The sequence below is a fragment of the Columba livia genome (assembly GCF_036013475.1).
Source record: "Columba livia isolate bColLiv1 breed racing homer chromosome W unlocalized genomic scaffold, bColLiv1.pat.W.v2 SUPER_W_unloc_5, whole genome shotgun sequence".
Lineage (NCBI taxonomy): Eukaryota > Metazoa > Chordata > Aves > Columbiformes > Columbidae > Columba > Columba livia.
The window spans coordinates 4,701,196-4,721,137 of NW_027043000.1; the positions used below are offsets into that span (position 1 = coordinate 4,701,196).

The 19,942-nt window shown below is 39.6% G+C and overlaps 1 long non-coding RNA gene across 2 annotated transcripts in view; it reads right to left on the bottom strand.

The window, feature by feature from the left end:
* Nucleotides 1–4,041: 4,041 nt before the first annotated feature.
* The window catches only part of LOC135577528 (uncharacterized), a 45,660-nt gene continuing 29,759 nt past the window's right edge, over nt 4,042–19,942 (bottom strand). The window contains exon 3 of one of the 2 annotated variants that reach the window (XR_010469308.1): nt 4,042–4,175. This is a non-coding gene — a long non-coding RNA (uncharacterized LOC135577528). Of the gene's footprint in view, nt 4,176–6,690; nt 7,381–19,942 lie in introns of those variants that run through there. The other variant, XR_010469307.1, reaches the window with a different exon arrangement.

The window sequence follows — 19,942 nt, forward strand, 5'->3', positions numbered from 1 at the left end:
TATGTAGAGGATCTCCCCACTTCTCATGCTATTGTGCGATCACAGCAAAAGAAATGCACTGATCAATCAAAACAATTGCTTGTACAGACACTGTCAAATCAATTCTCCATACGTGCTTACTACTGATTGCTTGTTCAATTTTCGCAATGCTGCTGTGCTTCTGTTGTCAAAGTGCGAGGGGCAGAAATATTAGTGTCTCCTCGCAAGAGATCAATCAATGGCTGCAATTGAGAAGAGGGGATTCCTGCATAAGGCCTTACCCAATTGATCATTCCTGCCAATTTTTGCACATCATTCAGTGTTTTGATTTTTACTTGCAGTTTTATAGGTTGTAGTATCACTGTCTGATCCAAAATTTTCATGCCCAAATAAAGCCATGACTGTTGTCGTTGCACCTTCTCAGGTGCAACAACCAGCCCATACTGATTTAATGACTCACGTGCTGTATTTTCCATTTCACTCAATTCTTGTGGCGTTGCTGCGGCCAACAAAATGTCATCCATATAATGATAGCAATACCCTGATGGAAACAAAGCACGTACTGGACTCAGAGCTTTTGCCACATACCATTGGCATATGGTAGGTGAATTTTTCATCCCTTGTGGCAGCACTTTCCAATGATACCTTTTCGTTGGCTCTCCATTATTTACAGATGGAACAGTAAAGGCAAACTTTTCTATGTCTTGTTCTGCTAAAGGAATAGTAAAGAAACAGTCCTTCAAATCTATTACAACAATTTCCCATTGCATTGGAATCATTGTAGGAGAAGGTAAGCCTGGTTGCAAAGCTCCCATAGTTGCCATAACCTCATTAAGCTTTCGTAGGTCATGTAATAATCTCCATTTTCCAGACTTCTTTTTGATAACAAACACAGGAGTATTCCAAGGGCTATGTGAGACCTCTATGTGTCCCGCAGCTAGCTGTTCCATCACAAGAGATTGCAGGGCTGTAAGTTTTTCCTGAGCAAGGGGCCACTGATTGACCCATACTGGTCTTTCAGTTAACCATCTTAGTGCTAAAGTGGGCCAAGAAACACCCTGCATCACAGTGACCCCTGCTAAAAATCCGTAGTTATCCGTACTCCCCACTGCCCTAGGCAATCCCTCCCCCATAAATTCAGCGGGGCTGGGGCCACATAAGGTCTCACTGTAGCCCTTTGGTTTTCAGGATTAGCAATCACTATTGGTTTAGCTGACATCAAACTGTTTGTGACTCCACCCAGTCCCATCACACCTACAGTATTTGAAACCAAGGGCCAAGAAGGAGGCCAGTCCTGTTGTGAAATTATAGTGACATCTGGTCCTGTATCAAGCAGTCCAGTAAGGGTCACCTGGCTGGGAACAAAAGCATTCATTATGAGTGTACAAACCATTTGTGGCCTTTTCTCTGACACTGTTTGAGACCAAAAAATAAGTGGCTTTCCAGTTGAACCAGGTCCATTGTCCCCACGAAGAACGTCCTCAGTCCTAGGAACAGAACTCAAAAAGGGCACAAATTGAGCTAAAAGCGTTCCTTTCTGTATTGTCACAGGTGGTGTCGCTGTGGAAACCAAGGCACAAATTTGTCCTGTGTAGTCCGCATCAATAACCCCCACGTGTACCATTAATCCTCGCAGGGTACTACTTGATAGTCCTATTAACAAAGCACTCAGTTCCCTGCCAATTGGCCCCCAAGCATCCAGGGGCACTTTATGCACCTCTTGAGTTGTTATAGTTACTGTGTGGGCAGTGGATACATCCATCCCGGCTGCTCCGCTGGTTTTTCCTGATAGTGTGTCGCAGAAGACTGCATGTGCACTGACCCCAGAAACGGATTGCCAGGGTTGCAAAGCATTGTTGAAGGAGGTATTTATGTCTGCACATGCCCCTTCGCGCTCTTCTTGTCGTTTCCCTGTGGCAGTAGCTGTCCGTTAGAATGATGCCTAGAATGGCACTGCTTAGAAAAATGTCCCTTTTTTCCACATTTGAAACAAGTTACTGAGGCTGTATCATAGACAGGTGTGTGTACAGCTTTTGAAGCCTGTTTGTTTGTACGTGGACTGATGACCACGTACATGACCATTCCGACCGCGTTCATAGCACTTTTGATATTGTATTTTAGCTGCTGCCATAGCAGCAGCAAGTGCAGTCATTTTATGTTCCACTAAACCGACCTTGGCACAAGCAGTAATCATTGCTTCTAAAGTTGGATCCCCTGGCAAAGTTTCAATCACTTTTTGGCAATCTGTATTAGCATTTTCATGAGCTAGCTGTTTTACTAGCAGTCCCCGGACATTCGCATCGAACACCTGACGTTCGACAGCCACTTGTAATTTTTCAACGAAGGAAAGAAATGGCTCTTTAGGACCCTGCTTGATAGCGGTATATGTCTGTTTTGGTTCTGCCAGCTCTGCTGTTCTAATTATAGCCTGGATCCCTATGGCTTTCACTTGCTCAAGCACTAGAGGAGGCCATTGCGCTTGAAGTCGCAGATCAATATACGGCCCCGAGCCCATCAATACATCCACACCAGTAGCAGAACGGGGATCAGTGTCTGGGAAGTGTATGATTATCACTGCTTGTGCCTCAGCCCTTTGCTGCCAAATACTTTGAAACACTGAGAGCTGTACAGGTTGAAAAATAACCTGAGCTAACTGAGAAACATCGTAGGGAGTCATAGCTTCCATAGATAACAAACGTAACAGCTGCATAACCGCAGGGGAGTTAGGCCCGTACTGAGCAGTGGCTTTTTGCAAATCTTGAATTCCTTTCCAGGAATATGAAACGTGCTCATGGGGCTCCCCCCCTGCAGGGTTACGGTATATGGCGGGAAATGCCATAGATTCAACAGGTTCAATGGGTGGCGGCTCAGTAACAGGGGTAGGAACCGATATAGTTTCTGATAAATCCCAGTCCCCAATTTCCAGAGCTTTAGCCTTCACCCTCTTCCAGAAACGCACAGGGTCCCGTGGTTTAACCGTAATCGAAGCTGGGGGTAAATCCCAGCTTTTTGGTAAATTCGGTTTACGCTCTGAAACTCTACCCCCACCCTCAGGAATTTGCTCTGCAACAGCGTGGGAGGGGGGCGGGGGCAGGCTGGGGGGACCCAAATTTATAGGAATTACGTTATTTGGCTCGGTCTGGCTCACCACAGGGGGATCCTCCCCACCTAAATCTCCAGACAAGGGGGGATAGGAAAGAAAATGTCCATTTTTTTCTTCCCTGACTGATAGCGGCGGGGCAGAGGGTTGAACTGTGATTAATGGCGGTGACGCAGATGGCGGAACCGCGGTTGACAATGGTAGAGCAGAGGTTTGAGCCGTGATTGATGACGGCGGAGCAGTGGGTTGAATGCACTGCTCTGACCGGTGCTCCAGGGGCTCCTCCCGAGATCGTATATAACCCAACGCTGTTTTTTCATGTGAGTCTTTCATAGCTTTTATCTGATCTCGGGGCCACACATATGTATACGACTCTTTCATAATTTTTTTCTGATCTCGGGGCCACACATACGTACGCTCCTCCTCTATTCCTTTTAACTTCCCAAGAAAGTGTCGCGGATCCTTATCCGTGTCAGATAATATGGACTTGGCAAATCTTTAGTAACAGGAGGGGTCGGAGTAGTACTTAATCTTGCCTTTTCCTCCGAATCTGGCCCAGGAGAGTCAGGAAGACCATCCCCCTCCACCACCTCTGCCTTATTCTGTTGCTGTTTTAACTCTTTCAGAGTATCTAATAACAAGCGCCACGTTGTTAACAGTTCATTTGCTTCCTTGGACCCTTGGGTAGCACTATCAAACAGTTTATCTCCCAAGTCCATCCATTGTGACACACTAAATGCTGTCACAGGATTAACATCTAAACCTTGTGCTTTGCCCCATAGTAACATTTTTCTTAAAGTCAGTTCTGGAAGGCTAACACCCCGCTTCTTCAGAAGCAGCTTCCATGTGGATAATATAGTACCCTCTTCTTTACATTAGATAAGTTTCCCCCCATGTTCCCAGTAGCTCACCTACTCCTTAGCGAGGTATCTTTTCAACGATCCGGATCTTCGGCAGCTCTCCTGGGCTGCTCTTATCAGCTGTACCGGGCTCCGTCTCCACAGCCCTTCATCGGCTGTTCACAGTTTCACGCTGTCTCCTTGTCATGCCAGATCCTCTTCAGGCAGGATCACGTCGGGGTCACCAGATGTCGCGGCTGTGACGGACAAACGACATGGACCAAATTCTTTCAAGATGAAAGTAATAGGTGCCATTTATTGCTACAAGTGCATTTTTATACAATTCTACCAGTTCATGTGTCTTTTCACTATTGGTTACAAGCTACAGCACTAACATCTCATTGGTTAATTTTTCTGTCATCCATGTTATTCTTCTATCCCCTTCTCTCTCACGGGTACAACTCCATATCTCCGGATACTCCTTTACTCCCATCCTTCTCAAGGGTAAATCTTAATATCTTCAAGGCTGATCTCTACTCCCATATATTCCGACAAGGATTCCACAGACCCGCTGCAGTTTCCCACACGCATGCCTGAGGTGTTGATGCAGTCAGCAGAAGATTCCATGTAGCCTGCATATTAATGCGTATTTTCAGCAAGTATGACAAGAGAGAGGTTCAATAAATAATGTCATGAAGGCCAATATGAAGTAATATTTTGTCTTGGTATTATTAGTATACCAGAGAAAGCCATACAAGATATTCCAAGCATGAACAGGCAACTCTGAGAAAGGCTACGATAGGTATGGAAAAAGGATAACCAGATGAATCACAAAATGAAAAAACTTATCAAAATATGATCATCCACCTGAGAGTTTAACATAAACAGGTAACATGGTGCTTTGTTTTTTAAAAAAATAAAAAAATCTGAGATAATGGCTACCATAACAAAAGCAGACTGGAATATCCTGCTGTTGTTTCTCAGACCAGACTATGGGCTACCCAGAGTAGTTACACTGAATGCAGAAAAGTACAACACACATTGTGTGTGTGCAGCCATACTAATCCTGTGTTCTGCTTGCTCAAATACCAATTACGAAAATTGAATTTACTGTCCTTGCTTGTTCAGCATAGTGCTAGGCATTGTCATGTCTCTGACAACAACTAATACAAACCACTTCAGAAAGCAAGAGTTTCACTAATGGAAAACATTTGCTGTTTATCACCAAATGCTTTTAGATTTTACATAGAGGTGAATTACAGAGTAGGCCTTAATTTGTATATGAACTCAGGGAATATTAATAATATATATATAAAGATTTGCAGCTGTAATTACCAGTGATTTGTAACCTAACACTAGGACTCTTTTTTTTTCTTTGTTGTTTGGGGTTTTTGGGGTTTGTATTTATCAGTAGGTCTTCTGAGGCAGTGTGTCCTTTTTTCTGCATCAAGAAACTAGCTATTTATCTCTTTTTTTTTTTTTTTTTAATATGTCTTCACATACGGTTCCCTCTTGGGATATTTTTAGCATAAAATGTCTTCATTAAAAATAAGTTTATGCAGGTTGGGTATCCTCATCTGAATAATAGTAGTTTGAAACAAATCTAAGTAATGTTGTTTGGGTTTGTCAGTGTCAGTATCTTCTGTGTTTTGAATTTAACTTTTTTTTTTTCTCCTCCCCCACTAAGAATCTGTATGTACGTGATGGGAAAATACAAGAGAAAGTAAAAGTGGATGTGATAGTTCAAGACAATGTTAGAAAAATTCCCGGATGGATTATGGTAACATATTTCACCTGTTCTAAGTTATTAGCTAAGTAGAATAAAGTAAGAGCTCTCTAACTGTGCAGCACCATGAATTCTAATACAACTTCTCTGCTGTTCTATCATTGTTCCTCTCTTGCTTGCTACTTACATAAATATCACAGCATCTCAGGTCTCTGACAGCAATGATTGGTAAGAAACAGTGCAGACTATATCCAAATTTTTTTTCTTTTTTTTTCTACTTTGTTCTTTGAACCCTGAGGTGTGAGTTGATCCTCACTTCAGTAAGTTTTCTGAAAAGCCTAAATTTGAAGGTTGTAGAGAAAAAGGGAGTTTTAGCTTTATTTTGGGTTTGGGGATAAGGGAGATTAGGGGCACGAAGGATTCTGTTACATGGTATGGCTTCTGTTTCCTACTCAAGTTGCCAGGGATGTATAGATTATCCAGGTGTATAGATATCTCCATGATTCTCATATTTGGGAAAGGGATTAAACTATGACACATAATATAGAAGTTGCAAAAATAAATAGCCTTTCCAAGATTAAACTGCTAATTCTTAAAAATTATTACTGAAGTCTGAATAGACATTTTCTTCCTTGTCTGAAACTTACGAAGGCCCTTAGGACCATAACTATACAGGACCTATTGTAGTAAGGAGAGGGTAGGAGAAGTCACAAATAAGGTTTGGTTGTTACTTCTAATATGCAAAAAATTGTCTTCTGTTTGTTTTTCAGAGAGAATGTCAAGGTTCGTCAAAAGGTCTGGATTTAGCTTCACCAGTGCTAAATCTTTTGGAGGTTGGTCAAATATTTTAGTTACAAAACATGTTTTTATTAAAGTTCATTAGAAATATTTAATTTATTGAAAACACAGAGGCACTGTTTATCTGGCAAACAATGCAGCAATGAAAACCTGTGGGACCCAGCCACATCACTCTGATGTATTTGCTGTAGAGATACAAACTCCTCATGAGCATTCACATACCTGAAATAAAATGTTGAAAGCAGATATTTGTTGAGAACGGATTTTTTATTTAGAACATATATTTTGTCAGAACACAGAATGTAACTGTCAAATTCACTGAAACAAATAAAGTTTTATTGAAAAATCCACTCTGTGAGCTATGTAGAAAATTTAACATAGCAGGCATATAACAAGTCATAGCGCCTAATACTGCACTTCAATCATCCATCCCAGTTTAGAATTTTTCATGTAGTGGCAATACCCTTATAAAGCACAAACAGGCAGAAATCCAGCAAAAAGAGCTTGATTCTCATCTTACGACTAATATGTTAAGAATCAAAGCTTATTAGCAGATAACAAGAAAATACTGATCACACTGTTAGAACAAACACTACTAACTACAAAATTTAAACTTTGCCATAGAACGGAACCCTGATTCCCTGCAATACCTGATGAAGCCAAAGGACTAAGCGCCCTGTCAGAAGGGATGAACCAGTCCTGAAGATTTACATTACAGGTAAGCATAAAACAGGACTAACTGCATGACACATACATAAAATACATCCCTGATTCTTGGAAGAAGAAAGAAAAAGAAAACAAACCCAAACTTTATAAAGCAAAGTTTTTTCTGTAGCAGTCCATGAATGCTCCTTGGTGGGTTTCAACCAGGAAGTCACCCAAGCGATTGCTGGGATTTGTCATCTTTACCCACAGCGTAGCTTAGTTTTCTGGATACCCTATAGAAAAGAAGGGTTAAGATTATAAAGTAAATTACACAAAAATACTATGCCTGCCAAAACTCTGATGAACAGAATGAAATTGAAACAAATCATCAAAGCAAGATATCTGAACATCTTGACTGTAAACAGCAGCAGGACTCCTTGTCCACATTCCTATGTGCTCTCAGCTAGAGAGAAAACTTTTCATCCTATGTCATTTTAATGTCTCTGTAATGCTACTCTCTTAACCTAAATTATATAAGTATCTCTTAAACTTCCCGATGTAAGCTCGGAATGTATTCACCAATAGCTAAAAAGGAAAGATACAAGTGAGAATGTAATTATTTCCTTGCATATTACTTAAGAAATGGCATATTTTGAACCATTTTGGTTTACATCTGACAATTCAGTATAGCACTATAGCTGTACAACAGCAGTCACACAGAGCTCAAGAAAAGTTTTAGTTATGAACATTGCTTTTTCTGAAATACGTCTTTCATAATCACCTTCTCCAGAAAGGCTATCAAGTTTGAGACAGGAAGACAATACTGGTTTCTTTCCACCACCATTCATTACAAATGCAGCATTTTGCCACGTGGCTTAAGCATAAAACTTCTGAGGGCTCTGTAGCCATTAAACAAGAGCTTCACTCCTTGGAACCATATACAAGAACGACACACTACAGGCCCAAGGAAGCTTGTCAGCTGTCAGTCCATCTGAGTTATATCTAAAATAATAAATGCGTCTACAAGGAACAGAAAGAAGGACTAGAGTAGCTATTCAGTCAAGCCATCTTACTACCTTACGTTCACTGGCCAGCCATGCTGAAGTCTGGCTAGTTTTGTCCAGACACTTGCCTCCCAGTGTTTGAGTGTATTTTCCCATCACGTACATACAGATTCTTAGTTTTCTTCTTGCTACATGTAATAGAAAAGGGGATTGACCATTTCAAAGTAATGGCTGCCCTAGTAGTTGCTTGTCCTTCTATTCACAGACATGGTGGTTGAACTTGGGATCTGCCTTTATAAATGAGCTTACAGTTGGACGTATTTCAGTCATCAGAAGGCTTCAGAAGTAACCAGGTACTGTGGGTTGAGCCCTGCCACCAGACAAGCACCCATACACACCCCCGTGGGACAGGGGACAGAACAGGAAGAACAAATGCAAGAAAACTTTTGAGTCAAGATAAAGACAGCTGAGAAAGTGAAGGAAAGAGGGGAACAAGAACAACAAACTCTACAAGAACACTGCAAAGGCAATGACTCCCTACCTCCTATAAGCAGAGCTTGCTGAGCAATGGTCAACATGGAAGGAAAAAAAAAAAACCTCTTCTTCTTCTTCTGACTAAGTTTTTTCTGCTGAGCATGACATTATATGGCATGGAATATCCTTTTGGTCAATTTGGATCAGCTGTCCTGCTGTGTCCCCTCCCAACTTCTTGAACAGCCCCAGCCTACTCATACTCACTGCGGGCAGGGGAGTAGAGGGGGAGAGAGCAGAGTGGGGAAAAAGAGAAAGCCTCATGTTTGCAAGCACTGTTCAGCAATAGTCACATAATTAATATCTTGCCAAGACTGTTTTAACCTCAAACCCAAAACACAGCACCACACGGCTGCTATGAAGAAAGTTAGCTCCATCCCAGCCACACCCAGTACACCAGGAAACTAAACAGCAAAGTCCCTTTCTGGCAGAGGACTGATTAGACTGGAACTGATTAAATTACTTCTTCACAAAATTAAACATGCTCTTGAACAACTGAGTTCAGTAAACAACCTTCAAAGAATGAGCAGCCCAGGAAGGGCATCCTTAGAGCCTGCTCCGATTCCCTTCCAGCAGGCCCTCTCTGCCCGCCTCGCCTGGAGAAGTGGCCGGGCTCTCCACTCTGATCCTCCCTGGCCACCTCTTAAGTCCTGCTCTGTTAGCGCCGACACGTTCATTTTTCTTTCTGTGTGCTGATTTGCAGTAACTGGCACTGAATTCTCTTTGTCAATTAGTTACTTCTGGTGTCACAAGCTCCCGTTTTTCCTGGCTGATGAAAGCAGCAGTCACCCGGGGCCTCACGCAGCTTCTCAGTTTGTGCTGAGCTTTGGCATGAGTAACACTTACATCAGGGATTGCCAGTTTTTTTTATTGAACTTAGAAGTCCAAGTTGTCTTTGTAGTGCCCTTAATCCATTTCAGCTAGCATTAGATGAGGTATTTTCAAAAAAATTACAGACAGAAGTGAAACTCCCTCCACAAATCCTCCTTACTTTAGAGGTATTTTCTGCTAAAGATGTGAGAACCATACACCTCCATCCAGAGATGCACGTATTTATTCAGGGATGTCAGCTTTGCAGTTCAGATAAATGGTTTGTGTTAATGTCTAGGTGCTGGCATAAGGCTATATTTACATATATATATATATATATATATATATATATATATATATATTTATATATAAGGCCATATTTACATACAAAGCACCTATTACCATATCAATAAACATTCTTTCGAACCACTCTGACAGCAGAGGTAAGAACAGGATTTAGCCTGTTAGTACCTCAGCAATGGTTTCCAACAACTTAAAAAAAAGCCACAAGACTCTGTTTCTAGAATGTTTTCCTCATCTCTCATTAGACTGGATGACATTTTCATATGTCATCACCTGTAGGTCTCTGGTAAGTGGCTGCTTCCAGTTACGACAGAGGGAGTTTAGAAGCTCTGTAATTAAGTAACTTAACCGTTTTTGAAAACTCGCTGAAGCCTCATTTTGTCAGCAACTGGCTTATGCCTTGAGATTGAACAACTCATACATATGCTTAAAATATGTGTGTTTTTTCTAGGAATTAAAGTTTTGAGATTGCTAATTTCAGCCAATAGAGCAGCATGTGGATAATTTCATGTTTTGGTCAAAACAAAATTGTGCAAAAACAATACTTAAAACGCATGTTAAAAACATCACTGTAAGCATTTATTCTAATCTTTAATGGTCCTTTTTATTTAGTATAATCATCCTCTTGAAGATGATTTACTTATCTCCATGGAAACTCTCACTTACAGTATTCCTGATGGTAAGAACTTCGTAAAGCTTCAATATTTACATGCTGTGTATTTATACTTAGTCAAGCATGCAATTGGTGGAAGTTATATAACATTTGATGGCAGAAGATCACAGTATCACAGTATGTTTGGAATTGGAAGGGACCTCAAAAGATCATCTAGTCCAATCCCCCTGCTGGAGCAGGAACACCTAGGTGAGGTCGCACAGGAACATGTCCAGGCGCATTTTGAATGTCTCCAGAGAAGGAGACTCCACAACCTCCCTGGGCAGCCTCTTCCAGTGCTCTGACACGCTCACTGAGAAGAAGTTTTTTCTCAAATTTAGGCGGAACCTCTTGTGCTCCAGCTTGATCCCATTACCCCTTGTCCTATCATTGTTGGCCACCGAGAAGAGCCTGGCTCCATCCTCATGGCACTCACCCTTTATATATTTATATACATTAATGAGGTCCCCCCTTAGTCTCCTCTTCTCCAAACTAAACAGCCTCAGCTCCCTCAGCCTTTCTTCATAAGGGAGGTGCTCCACTCCCTTAATCATCTTCGTTGCCCTACGCTGGACCCTCTCCAGCAGTTCCCTGTCCTTCTTGAACTGAGGGGCCCAGAACTGGACACAATATTCCAGATGTGGTCTCACCAGGGCAGAGTAGAGGGGAAGGAGGACCTCTCTCGATCTACTAGCCACCCCCCTTCTAATACACCCCAGGATGCCATTGGCCTTCCTGGCCACAAGGGCACAGTGCTGGCTCATGGTCATCCTGTTGTCCACCAGGACCCCCAGGTCCCTTTCCCCTACACTGTTCTCTCATATGTAATTTCCCAACCTATACTGGAACCTGGGGTTGTTCCTGCCCAGATGCAGGACTCTACACTTTCCCTTGTTAAATTTCATCAGGTTATTCCCACCCAACTCTCCAGCCTGTCCAGGTCCCGCTGGATGGCAGCACAGCCTTCTGGCGTGTCAGCCACCCCTCCCAGCTTAGTGTCATCAGCAAACTTGCTGATAGTACACTCTATTCCCTCGTCTAAATCGTTAATGAATATATTGAATAATATTGGCCCCAGCACTGACCCTTGAGGCACTCCACTAGATACTGGCCTCCAACTAGACTCCGCACCATTGACTACCACTCTCTGGCTTCTCTCCTTAAGCCAGTTTGCAACCCACCTCACTAGTCTATTGTCTAGACCACACCTCCTCAACTTAGCTGTGAGGATGCTGTGGGAGACTGTGTCAAAGGCTTTACTGAAGTCAAGGTGCTGAATTTTGTACACTTTGGTGTGGCCTTTCATATGTAAACTTTGAGGCATGCATGTAATACCTGGAGTTTTTCTTTATATGCACCATTTTGGTCTATTGCGTGCTCTGTTTTAGACAACAGAAAAGAGTTATTAGGATAACAATGGTTAATATTTAGATGACTTGTAAGAAGAAGAATCAAAGTGAAGAAGACTGAGAGGAAACAAAGGAATGACACCTTCCTGTGTAACCTCATCTAGGTGTTCCTGCTCCGGCAGGGGGATTGGACTAGATGATCTTTTGAGGTTCTTTCCAATCCCTAACATTCTGTGATTCTGTGAATGGAGGTATTGGCAGGAAGTTGATACACATGAATGGACTGTGTAATTTCCTTTCCGCTTAGTATTCTGAAAGCTGCTCTGATAAGTTTCTCTTATGTCAAATGTCAGGGGGAACTGGGTGGATAGTCTCTTTAACTTTTCATTGAATGTTTCAGTGGTTAGCATAAATCTGTACCACATTGTGCTATGTCATATTTTTCCAGTGTTTCATTATAAATGTTGATCCATTATAGAGTTGACAATGCTTATGCAGAGTTTATTGGGGAAAAAAAAAACCTGTTGTTCTAAAATACTTTGCTTGGGGCTTTAGTAGGACTTACGACTTAGCGTCTTGGTGGCTTTACAGGGAAATGAAATGTTCTTCCAGTTTTTATTATCACTGAAGTGATTATTATGTTTTGTAAGTTACTTTATCAACTCTTATAAAGTAGAACTTACCACACGTACACGTGATGTACTACCACAGTACCAAGCCTTATCTAATCATTGCACCAAATATGATTTACCTTTTAAAGGCTTTTGCAGACTGGGAAACTTGCATTTCATAGCATTTTGTATACGTTGTCCATCAAGAGAAGGAGAGGGTGGCATACAGCACTGTAATTCACAACCGTTGATTTGTAAAGGCTGGCTTATACTTTTGGTTTACTAACCTCTATTCAGTGTGGAATTAATATGTATCTCAGTCCTGTCAAGCCTTAACTGTGGCTTTAACTAACGTCAGATACCATGTAGTCAGCATGCATTCAATAAAATTTTAAGAGTAAAATAATTTGCTTTTTTTCCCCTCTTCGTGGCATGTGCGGCTGTAATGCTCCTTGGATTTTAGCTTAGTGTTGCTAGACTTAGCATGTGATTTTTGTTGTTGTTGTTGTTTTGTTTTTGTTTTGTTTTGCCTGACTTCTCAGTTAACTTAGAATTACAATTTTCTCTTGGCTTGTTTACCTATGAGTTTTTGCTTCTACAATTGTATTGGAGGCTGTTCAGTTTTGAAAATGTGTTGTTACTATGTAATATGTTCTTCCTAAATATTTATGCTTGTTAGAGTGATACTGGGTATATATAGTGCTATAAGAAAAGCTGTGTTTATACTGATGTCTCTTGTTATTTCTAGGACCAAAATCATGGGAGGATGTGTCAACCGAGGACCTTAGAAAATGGCAGGAGGAAGTACTTGAGGTAGCTCTTAATGTAGTCCTACTATGCAGTTTGTAGTAATGTTTCTTTTTCCTTAATATATAATATCTATAGGAATAAATTCAAATCTCGCTGTGCCATATCATATTTGCAAGAGGTATTATGGATCTCATCAGAATATTGTCATTGAAGTTAACAAGCATTGAATCAGTTTATCTTGGTTCAGGGGTAATCAGCTCTTCAATTCCAGAGGGCTAACTGGTTTCATCATTAGATATTTTTCTTTTTTTTTTTTTTCCCTGCAAACTAATGCTAAAGTAATTAAAGTATCTTTGCAGTCTCAGCACTTGCTGTCTTTGTCAGGCTAAAGCCATTACTGTTGTGTGATCTGTATTTTTTTATTCTGAGTACTTACATTAAGCAAGCAGTTACTGCTTTTTCCTGAACTCCGTCATAAGAACTCAGCAGTGAATATATTGTAAATCTCAGTGTTTCTGCCGTAACTGCCAAAAGTCACCTTGTTGCTACGTTCCTAATATCTAAGTTATGTGGTGTGCCTTGGGAGTTAACACAGAAGCTGTTTGGAACCCCACAGAGTGAGGGGACAAGGGGTAAAATTCAGTCTTGGGAAACAAGAGATTATCTAATGGAGAGAGCAAAAGGGCTGTATTTCCCTTTCCTTTTCCACTCCTGGGTAATACCTTGTGCATCATCTACTAATCCTTGCTGCACAACTTTACAGACTAAATACATTAAGGACTGTAAGAAGAATTATCTGTCTTAGCCTGGGCCAAGGTAGCTAAAGCTTACATTCTTGTAGCGATTTTAACAGCAATAGTATGACAAGAAGTAAGTGATCAGGTAACATTTAACATGTATTGTATTTGTGGCTTTTCTGATCAGGCCATGGGAAACCTGAAGGAAACGGAATTATTATTTAGGAAGTGCCTGGTTGTGAGATGTACCAAAGTAAACAAAGGCATCCATTAATTACTATTCTAATATTCTTCTGATGTTTCTTCTTTTCCTGTTTCTAATTGCAGTGTAACAGAGGAAGTGAAAGGAATGCAGGTAAAGTGTTTAAGAAAATAAGTGCCATAGATTATCTTATCCAAAGAGTCTTGACTTAATAGAAGACATCCTGCTTTTATGCCAAACTCTCTAGGATACTCACTGTTTTTTGTGGGGGGAACCACACAAAACCAATAATGTTCATAATTAAAAGCTTGAGTAAATACATTATAATTGATATTGCTGTCATCACAAGTTGTTTAAAATAATCTCACCTGTTCAATTAAACAGCTTTTTGTTGTATATGTCAGTTTCGGCAGATGTTAATTGAATTTGAAAATTCCAGCCCTAAGTTACATGGATGTTCAAGTGGAGAGATTTGGAAGTTGCTAACTTTTTGAAGTAGTTAGATAAGCAGGCATATTAAAAAATGAGTGTTCAAAGAATCTCATTAAGTTGCATGATGAACTATCAAAAATTTAGCAGATTATTCTGTATACTGAATGAATCAGTCTGCCTGCAGGAAAAGGTTCATTAGAGACCAAGTATCATGATGAAAGTCAAATCAAGACTGCACACCTAAGTGTAATTCTGATCCTACTTAGGGAGATGTATGCCATATGAAGATTTTATCATTGTTCTGAAAAGTTCCTGTATGTTCCAATAAAATACAAGTTTTTACTGGAATAAATGATTGGGGGAAAAAGCTGATGTGTTGTATAGCACAGTTATGCTGGGCTTTATTTTCTTAAGGCTTTGCAGTCTTTTTTTCTTTTTTTTTTTTTTGGTGTTGCTTATTTTATGACATTCATCTAAGAAACCCTTAGCTGAACATCTGAGGACAAAACACAATCTAGTGTCTCTGTCTCTCTATAATCCTACCAAAAAGGTTTTCCATACAGGCTTCAGGTATATTTGAATCAGCGTATAATTAAAACGTTGAGCTGGGAAGGGTCTGATATAAAAAGATTCAGATGGTCCAGGCCTTTGCCTCCAGCTTTTAGAAAATATATGCTGAAGGGTCTGAAAACTACAAAAAAATGACTGGTTACAATCTGTGGTAAAACTTGGAAAGTAAGCATCCAGCAGTTAGTTTTTTTAAAAGGTACAGTGTTGGAAGTCTTTCAGAAATAAGTTTTTGTTAATCTTTGTGTGTTGACCTAAGGTCTGAATACCTTAGAAGTGCTTATTGAAGGAACTGACTTGGAGTTTATTTAATGCTATGAAGACTTGATCTAATTAATTTTAAATGTACTGCATCACAGATAAGGTAGAAAAGCAAAAAAACCCGATGTCTGTCTTATTTTTTCCAACTTTGAATATAACTTGAGCAAAGTCTTTATTATTTAGTTATGTTTTAAGTTATGCTAGGGAAGTTATATTTAACTGAATATTGAAGGCTTTAACAGCTTTTGTTATGAGGAAAAACCTACTTTTACAGATTAGTATTTATATCTGTATATTTATATATGCTATAAAAGATGGAATCTCATAGATTTTGTTCAATTTAAGAAAATCATATATCGTATTGACTTTTTTTACTTGAAATGGAGAAGTAAATGGAGTGAGCACTTGAAGGGGCTGATTATGGTTGGTGTAACCCTTTAAAAAAAAAAAAGGCTCTGGCTATGGATTATTAAAGCTACTGTGCACATTTTACCTGTTCTTCTATATTCTGATATGTCTTTTCAGTTAGGATACATAAAGATCTATGCTATTAAGTGTGAACATTTAAAATATCTTTATGAGATCCAAATACTTACTAGTGAACCCTTTGTTTAGTGACAGTCTTGAGTCGGGTAAACATAGCTGCTTAAGCACATGTACTATTTTTATTATTTAAGTCACATGCATTCAGTCATGAGAAGTCCTGCTACAGCTTTAGTACCAGCAGAGTCATATGTTTGGGGTACAGATCTTCTCTTTTGGGAAAGATTAAGTTTCTGTAATTTATGCAGCATTAGCAATAGATTTAAGCAATATTTATTTTTTTTATACACACCTTATCATATGCACTCTATACAGACTTGAGAGGTTGTGGCTTGCTATAGATACGTTCTTATATCTAACAAGGCAGTGGTTGGAAATGTAACTTTTTTTCTGCAATATCAAAACAGTTTTCAGTTGGATTAATTTTAATAGCAAGAGTATTTGTCTTAGAGGTTCATTATGAAATAAACTTGTGTGGAAGTCACATTTCTTTGAAGATGGCTGCTTCTCTGTGGATGTCTTGTCGGTTTTATTTAAATCCATTTGAGTTGAGGTAGCAAATGTAAAAAATGGAGATCTCTGCTGAAATAGGCAGCTCTTAAAGTCTTCATATTTCTTCTGCTCCTTCTGAGATAAATGGAGGGGGAACAACCCAAAAAGATTGTGAGTGGGTCTATCTGTGCAGGAAGACAGGCACAGCACTTTTGGAATGTCCCCTTGCCAAAAATCATTAAAAAGATGCAATAGAGGTTTGGGGCTCCATCCTCAGGCTTCAGGAATAGTTCATCTTTTTCTTATCCTTTTCAACACACGTCAAGAAAAATGCAGAAAAAGTCTGCAGTTGTCTTCCTTTTCTACAAGTGATACCAACCGATAAAAGGGTAAATTTTATTTTCTGTAGTGCTTCATGGGTTAAGAAGAAAACAATATGGTAGATGCGCATCTGTGATCAGAATTAGTCTGCTGTATTTGACTAGAACGTTGTTCTGTCACTTATCTGCTCTTTGTATCAGTCCTATGTAAGTTCTCCATTTGCAAAATGTCAATGTTAAATATTTTTCCAAGTAAGAGTATATACAAATGATGAATTAACGAGTTTGGGTATAATATTGGTCTGTGACTTATCAAATTGAAATAGAATTATTTTTTTCCTCATGTGCATGCTAGGAAATGTCAAAGCAACATAACAGTGATTTTGAGGATAGACATTCAACGGGACATCAGGTATGGGCACCACATTGCGTCTACTGTTACAAAGACTCTTTAGGAAAAAGTATTTATGTACTCAAAAGTTGAGAAAATAATCATGAACAGGTGATCCTGTACCATACCTATAAAGTAGATTTTTAAAGGCCTACTCATTGCTAAATTGAATCACTTTGTTCTCCTTAAGTAAGAACTTCTGAAAAAAAAAAAAAATAAAATAAAAAATGAGGTCTTAAAGTATTTTGCTGCAGTTCTACTGCAGCTCTTCAAATTTTTAGATACCTTATTAAACAATTGTTTTGTAGTTCCCCGCATGAAAAATGTGTCCTTACTTGCTAGGTGCACAGAATCATAGAATCATTTTGGTTGGAAAAGACCCTCAAGATCATTGTGTCCAACCATTAACCTAACTCTGTCACTAAACCATGTCCTTAAGAAGTTCATCTACACATCTTTTGAATGCTTCCAGGAATGGTGACTCCACCACTTCCCTGGGCAGCCTGACAACCCTTTCTGTGAAGAATTTTTTCCTAATATCCAACCTAAACCTCCCCTGGGACAACTTGAGGCCATTTCCTCTTGTCCTATCACTTGTTACCTGGGAGAAGAGACCAACACATTCCATGCAACAGCCTCCTTTCAGGGTTGTAGAGAGCGATAAGGTCTCCCCTCAGCCTCCTTTTCTCCAGGCTAAACAGCCCCAGTTCCCTCAGCCGCTCCTCACCAGACCCCTCGCCAGCTTCGTCACCCTCCTCTGCACTCTCTCCAGCACCTCAATGTTTTTCTTGTAGTGAGGGGCCCAAAACTGAGCACAGTATTCAAGGTGGGGCCTCACCAGCGCTGAATACAACAGACTGGTTAATATAGCTTATGCTACCAGGTCTTAAAATCCCTTTAATGTTCTTTTAAGGAATCTCCTGAGACCTCTGGTGTGAATACATCTGATACAGGTGGGTGTTTTAATTTACTTTTTAGATATTTTTTTTTTGCTTTTTGAAACTTGTATTACTCATGATCTTTTTATTCTTGTGCATATGAAAACTTGCTATTTTGCATAAATTAATCTATGGCTAGGCCGTTACCAGTATGTAATGATGAACAAAGCAGCTGCAGCAAAATATGGTTAGCTGGTGTTTAAATACTCTGGTATATATTAGGTGCTTCACACGCATAGCTGTCACCGAGGCAGATGATTGCTTCCTTCTTGAGGGAAAACAGAAAATCATCTGAATCATCTGAAATTTGTCCTACTGTCATTTGAGAGTGTAATTTCAAATATGTATTTGAATGATAAAATAATTTCTGCAAAGTTAGAAAATGTAACCTTGTGTTTTCTCAACCCGTGTAGTGAAATACAGGAAATGAATTTCAGAGGCGTCTGTAGCTTAGCTTCTTTAAGTGTCCTTTGTGTCTTTTGCACTCATGGGATAAATGAGTGATGCAGTTCAGACTCTGGTAGCTTCATAGCAGTGTGCGATAATATGATTATCCACTCCTCCTCCTCCTCTTGTAAATGTTCTACAAAGAGACTGGAGAGGATTTATAGCAGCCTTGGTGAGTCCCAGCTATCTCCAAATGTAGTAGCTTCTTAGAGATGTTGGATTGGATTCCTCACTTAAAAATGGAATTCACCTAGGTGTTCTGGTTTGGGGGTTTGTGGAGTTTGGTTTGGTTTGTTTTCTTGTGTGTGTGTGTTTGGGTTTTTTTAATATACAAAAGGTTAGCAACAGGACATGCCAACTCTTAAGAAAAAAGAGTATTTCTAGCTGCTTTAGCTAAAATTTTAGTTTTAGCAGGTTTTTTCCATCTTTAGTATTCATTCAGAGACACTTCTTAGTGAAGGCAGTGTTTCTTCCAGGTTTTATACAGTACTTTTGTTCTGAAAGTATGCGAAGCCTATCAACAGCAGGTACAAATAAACCAAACAGCTCTCACCTGTACATGAAAGTATTGGTCTTCCCTTAATGGGGAAAATTATTAGGTCTACCTCCTTTGGTTTCGCAGGAAGTAGCATGGCAAAGTATAGTGATATGTGAACAATTCCCTGTATCTATTAGGGTAGTATCACAGAATAATTAATTTGGAGAGAAAGGGGAACGTTCAATCTGCATTGTACATTTATCTAAGTGTATTTAAGTTTAGAAGATTGTATCAAAGTCAAAACATAATGTTTACAGTTACCTCCCTACCAATATGTGAAATTGTGTTATTTCCCATGTATCTTTATTTTATCTCTATGGCAGCAGGTGTCCACGAAGATTTAGGTGATGACTGCAGTGACAGCGGACAAAAACGGAAGATGGGATAAGTTGGAATATATTTTCATTCGCTTTTTAATAATTTAAGGATAGTGTCAAGAGGCAGCGATGTCGTAGGTATCATAACCAGATCTTTCACTCTTTTTTTCCATTTTCAGGGGTATTCTCCTTTCCTCTTTCCCTCCCTGTGATGAACACGATCATGGGACAACGATATAACAGCCAGGGAATTTCAGAAATGAGAACTTAGAATGCAGCTACATGTTTTCTGATCATGAAAGACTAAGGCTTTAGCTAGTGATGAATTGGAAGGTCTGATACACCTAGCAAAGAAATGCTTTATTGTGTTTCATTCACAAACATACCACATAGAATACCTAAAAATTAAGTTGGAAGATTTGGACTTGCTTTTTAATATTATTAAGTCTGTCTTATTTCTTGCCTTGGCAGTTCTAAGGCAGTCTTGACAAGAAGCAACTAGGAAAAGGAAGCATAGTAGAAGGTCCTCACTGTCTTTGTTGGGAAATTTAGGAATGTAGTAGGAAATAAGTGGGAATGATACCTTAATTAATAGTGAATCTTGCCGTTCAGTACTTAGCAAACATTTCCCATCTGAAATTGTTAGCGTAAATCTTGAAG